Here is a 6,394-nt window from a genome sequence, read left to right on the forward strand (position 1 = left end):
AAAAATATATATTTCACTGCATTAAAAGATAAGGCTTTACTTGTTTGTGTTTGATGCTGTATTGTACACCAAAATGTGCTGTTTTAGCCTATGAAGCCTGAAGAACAACTCTATTTTTAACAGTCGTATTTATTGACATTTTTAATATTTCCTTTGTAGACCACGTCAGAAAGATGCTGCTTGTTATAATTTGAAATAAGAGATCTGCAGTAATATCCTATAAATAAAATAATATATATCATTTTGACTTAATGAGAGAAGGTACACACAAGACAACTCTACAACCCCAAACATCTGTGTATTTTATTGAGATTTTATGTGACAGAGCAACACACCGTAACTGGGAGGTGAAAAGAAAAGATTATATGACGTCCAACTGTGGAAATAAATAAAATAAAATCTGAAATTTGGGGCTGGGGATAATGAATGAAATTATTTCTTGTTTTTAATTTGTGCTTTATCTGCTTCTCTTGCTTTTCACAGAATGAGCATCATTGTGTAATTTCACTCCTAGTTATTTTCATCCATGCAAAAAGGACTTGGCTGTGTTTGAATAGTGCTGTTTGTGATGCACCATCATGTCTGAAATGGCTCAGTTTTATCCTTCTACAATTTGTTACCCCATTTCTTACCCAAGCATTGCTATTTTATAAATAAACCATTTCCTACCAATGCATACAGTGGCTTTTGAGTTTTCATTAACTAAATCCCTTTTATACCCTGGCCATTATATTTCAGATTTTAAAATGGAGCCTTAAAATGGAAGGGTCATTGGAGAGAGGTATGTGGGCCCAACTGGACCTACCACAGTTTCCACAGAATCAGCATCACAGATCAACAGGAACGTTGACTGAAATTAGAATCCCTGAGCAGCACCACATCTAAATAGACTTAATTTATTTATTAGTTTTAGAAGATTTGAGGACCTGTTATCTGGTTCGCTTTGTTTTCTTTCTCTGGAAGACCACCTGCCTTTTTTCTCCTATATTGTAAGAACGTGTCAACACAAGTTCATAAGGTGGTATTTAAAGGTCAACTTGTTGGGATCAAGTTAATGAGAAAACACACAAGCAAATCCAGCCGTAACAAACCCACAGGATTACAGTCTTGCATATCTTGGGTTTTACATAACAAAAAAAGGCAGCATAATATTTGAAGTCATGCAATCCTACTGGTAAATGTTGTGATCACTGAAAGTTGATCTTGACAATATAAAGCGAGCCAACAATGTAAATGCAATAAATATTTGGTTTGATCAAACTTTGTTGCCCTAAAAGTAGCTTATCAACACTGGTTATTTAAGATGCATTTCTATACAGCTTTATGATGGAACATATAGGCTGGGCTTTTTTTGGGAACCACAGATCTTTCGTGGGTGTAGTAAAACTTAAATACTTCTATCTCAAGTAATCCCAAATAGATGAAACCATGATCTGGGTCACAGCCCCTCCTGGACTCTTTGTTCTTCTTTGCCAAAAGTTCTTATGTTTTGGAATCATTGTCTTGTGTTATAATTAACTATGTGGCAATCAGAGGTACACATCTGCTTGTATTTTTCAGTACTATTTCGCCGACATGATTCTGACAAGATCCTTAAATCCTTTTGTAGAAATGTAGCTCTAAACCGATCAGTGAACCCTTTATTAATGAGAGCAAAGTGTACCGGAGTCAAATTCCTTGTTTGTCTGAGCAAACTTGGCAATAAAGCTGATTCTGATCAACATTGTGCTTGTCTGTTCCAAAGATGAATGAGATTAAATTAAAATGTTCTGCTTTGTTTTGATCTATCGCATATAATCTGAAAAAGTGAATATGTTTGCAAGGCACTGAAAATGTTAAACACATCTGAAAGGAAAAGACTGTTAATTTTATTTAGACCGGTGTAACTTTGCACAGCTTGTGTTAGTTATCTTTTAAATTCTTGTTTTTCTGAGGCACACAGAAATTAAGCGGGAGAAGGAAATCAAACCTCTATTCTGTTCTAGGCGGACATCCCACTTGAAGAAAAATGACCAGAGGAAAAATCCAAATATACTTTGATAAAAATGCAACATATTTTTGGTTTGGTCAGCAGATGTACTTTATAACTATTTATATTTTCAGACTTCTTTCTTTTTTCTTCTCTTTCAACATCAAAGAGCATCCCTGTGACAGAGTAACATCATTTTTAACTATGTACATCATGTCATGTTTTGTGTTAATTGTACTTAAAATGTACATTTTTACATTGCACTAATATGGTTAAATGCCCTGTGAAATAACTTTTAATATTTATCAACTTGTCTTTTTCTGCATCTGTACTTTTCAGGGAGTGAAACTGATGCAGCGCACATTTAACTCACATCAAACAGGAAGTCAGGTTACAGGTCCTTCTCAAAATATTAGCATAAATGTTCTGTAGGTTACTTTTCTGTTTTCCTCTTATTTTCTCAACCGTTGCCAGGATCAGCGTCCTTTCTGCTCCATTACTGTAACGCACCTTGTATGCGCCACGCTAATCTTTAAGAGAGAGCTGGTGTCGGCTGACGTCACCGCGTATTTCTGACTGTCGGCTCACTTGACCGCAGTTTTCTTCTGTAGAGTTGATGTCTCCTCACTGAAGCGACGCTGCAAGCCCTGCAGTTCGAGCAGAAGTTCAGAGATGCGGGGGATCAGAGTCTGCTGCTTTAGTCAGCGCTAACCAATAGGGAAACGTCTTACATCGTTCATCTTTAGGCCCCGCCCAGGATGTTCCTGTTTCCAGAACTCAAAATCCGTTGAGTTCAACCAAAAACAGAGAGCGTCAAAACCAAAAAAGCGAGACTCGTAACCAAAGATTTTTGACATGCGCAAATAAAAGTTTATGTTTTGCAAATAACTTTTTTCTCTTTGTGAGAAAAAACTCTGAAAGTTTTGATCACAACTTAATATTTTTTGATTGAGATTAGTTTTTTTTTATTTAATATTATTTTTTTGATTGAGATTAGTTTTTTGTTTGATTGAATAATATTGAGACAAATTTAACTCCATATTATGCTTTTACAATGTATTTTGTTGTATTAAAAATTCAGTTTGACTACTTTCACTTTCAGGTCTGTAATTCAATTTCAGTTTCAAAATTCAGTTTTTTTTTTTTTGTCTTACATCCGGGTCCTTGAGGATAGCCACAGATGAATGAAACACAGATTCATGGATTCACGTTTCACATCAGTTTAAACTTCCTTTACGGCATATTGAGCTGGATCAGTGCAGCATACATGAGCTTGCCACCAAGTCAAATGAGCATCTATAAGAAGCGTCATGTAAACAAATGATGGTCAAACAGTAACACTTATGCTACCTGTAGCTATTAGCTAAACATGCCAGATTAGCATAGTGCCGCCGGTGTTATGTCGGTCTGCGTTTCTCTTGCCCTTGCCTTAGCGTAACTTCTGTTGCCTAGCAACTGTGTTAGCGTGAAGCGCAGAGCTGTGAAGCTGAACAAATGGAGCCTGAAGGTTAATACCGCTGTCTCTACTGTAAATAACGACACGGTTTTTATTTACCCTTTTACATATTGCTGATGGCTTATAATGCTGTTTTGTTTTAAAATGTTATTGTTTTATGACCTTGTTCAGCCATTTAAAATGTTGAAAATATTTTTTGTGTTCGTAGTTGTAAACATCTAACACTAGATAAAATACATTGATGACAAATACCATTTGTTTGATTTATTTGTAAAGCTTTCAACAACTTAAACACTAACATATTAACTTTACGAACAAAGTTTAAATCAGTTTATTTGCAGAGCATAATAATAATAATTATTATAATAATAAATAAACCAAACATTAGATTTCATCTGACTGAATTATATCTGTTTAACTTTCACCCATTAGGATTTTGAAAACAATGTGTCGGGAGTCAGCTGTTCTCTCGGGGTTTATCGCACCTCAACCACCCGGTGTGCTGACAGCTGGCGAGGCGAACAGCTGCTGGGGCAGCGGATGAATACGTCGGCGCATTTGTGCAACTAAGCATATCTTGATAAACTGATCAGATATTTTAGGTTTACATAACTACATTCTCGTCTAAAAACATTGTAAAAGTTCAGTTGTTTCACAGAATGCGCAATTTATCCAATTTTATTCACAACATTTCTGTCTCGTTCGGTCCTTGCTACTTCCGTTTGAACAATCTGCTTTCAATACAAAGCAAAACAATTTTCAAAGCAAACAAATTCAGTTTTAAACCATTATATTCAGTTTCAGTTTAGTGAAATTCATTTTCAAACCAATGCATTTAATTTCAAATTATACAAATACAGATTCAGTCTGAGCAATTCAAATTCAGTTTCTGATGGCACAGGTTTCTTCCCATACAGGTGTTTCTTCTCTCTTTTACTACATTTCCACTGGTTATGTAGCATACTGCCCCCTGTGTTTTCAGAGAATACTGCAGCAACATTGATCAAGTATAAAACAGCCACAGTGCTTGTTCAGGCTTGCGTGCCTCAGTTGAGTCCTGCTTGACACTCCAAATGGTGACTATAACTGAGTCTTTAGAGCTAGGCCACATGTTTTCTTCAGCATTAACTTTGAATTCACCCAAAGCCTGATTGAGATCTGCCTACAGCTGGTATTGTTAACATTAGCGAGAAACATATGGCCATGTGGCAGATGGTCCTATACTTTCCATAACCACATTGATCCCACTCCTCTTCCCACTATACCTGCTCCTTTCCCAATGACTCTTACTCTCCCTCAGCCAACCGTTCCTCTCCCTTGTTCAGAACATCAGTACCAAAACTCCCACGTTTGTTTGTGTCAATGTGGTTAAAAGAACTTCAACACCAGCCTTTGTGTTGAATACAAACTGGAAACAGTTATATTTTGACCCAGTTGACCTAACAATATAAACAGCAAGAGTCCATTAATGAGTGATTGGTTTATTTACTGTTTTTATTGCTTTTGGTGAGTCTGTTCTGTCCTCTTAAACACCCAGTCCAGCACTAACATTGGTTCTGTTTGAGGTTTCTGCCTGTTACATAAATGGGAGTGGTTATTTTCAACTCACCTCATTCTCATTCAAGGGGAGTATTGCTGTAAAGCCAAGAACTGATTGTGATTGACTGGGCTTCCTTTTTTTATTTTTTTACCAGTTGGCATTATAAACTGAATTTGATTGCATTTTATTATGACTAGGATCAAACTGAAATGTAATTGTATGTTAATTGGTATGTATGCTATATGGCTGTACTATACAAGGCTGAATTTCATTAGTCACCTTCCTTTTAGCTGCGGAAATGTTACATGACTTTCACAATGTTCCCAAATCTTGTAAAGACGTGTTCACACAAACAGACTGTATTTGCATTTAGAATGAATGAAGTTGAAAGTGCAAACATCTTCATAAACAGAAAGAAGGTGTAACAGAAAAAAAAAACAAGAAAAGGTTTGAGAAATTTAAATTACAAATACCAACCCAGGATGTACCCCGACTCCCGGCCATAGACTGCTGGACATAGGTACCAGCTTCCCCGCGAGCCACCATGGAAGAAGCGGTATAGAAGATGACTGACTGACTGAGTTACAAAGTTAGATGGTATGCATTAACAGTGTTTACATTTTTTTATAGCTTTTCATTGTTAAGAGTAGAAGTGTAGTTGCTCTTTAGAATCATTCATATGAAGTAAAAATAATTTAGTTTCATGGTCAAGATGGTGCAGCAAATGGGAGCATCAGTACTTTGCAATCTTGTGCCTTGTGTGTTTATTCTGCTTTTTCATTGATAAAGAATATTCGAAGTCCTTGTTTATGTTCCCAAATTTGGCCAATAAAGCTGATTCTGATTCTAATATGGTTTGATGATAAACTTACTAAGAGAAAAAGAAACTTGCTGCAAGTGTCCAGAAATGTGAAAAGCAAAACTGAAGGGAGGGACCAGGAATCAGAACTTTATAAAACAAGCTCCATCTTCCTCATTTTCACTGAATGAACAAACTAACATGTAGATGACAGTTTTTCTCTGCAGAACAGCAGTTGTTTGATTGTGGGAAGGCTAGGTCCAAAGGGGCAGAGGATGTGTGTTGATGATGTAAAACTGAGGTTCAATTTATTTACATTTACTTGCTCAACTGATACAGACATAATGTAAACTCTACACAAATAAGTCTTTTGTTCAGATGACTTCACCGTAACAGGCTCAAAAGTAAAAAAAAAAAAAAAGAGAGAGTTTCTTTCGTATTGAAATTTCATTCAAAACAGATCCTTTTTTCTTCTCTCGGGATAATCCAATTATACAGTTTGAAAACAGGAAGATCTGATGTTCAGTCAAATGAGAGACAAATATATACAAATCAGTTTTTGAATAAAGACAGAAATATGTCTAGTCACACAACCAGCATCCATGTCTCAATAAACCTTGCACTGGTGTG

Source organism: Girardinichthys multiradiatus, chromosome 18 (genome assembly GCF_021462225.1).
Source record: "Girardinichthys multiradiatus isolate DD_20200921_A chromosome 18, DD_fGirMul_XY1, whole genome shotgun sequence".
In the NCBI taxonomy this organism is placed as follows: Eukaryota; Metazoa; Chordata; class Actinopteri; order Cyprinodontiformes; family Goodeidae; genus Girardinichthys; species Girardinichthys multiradiatus.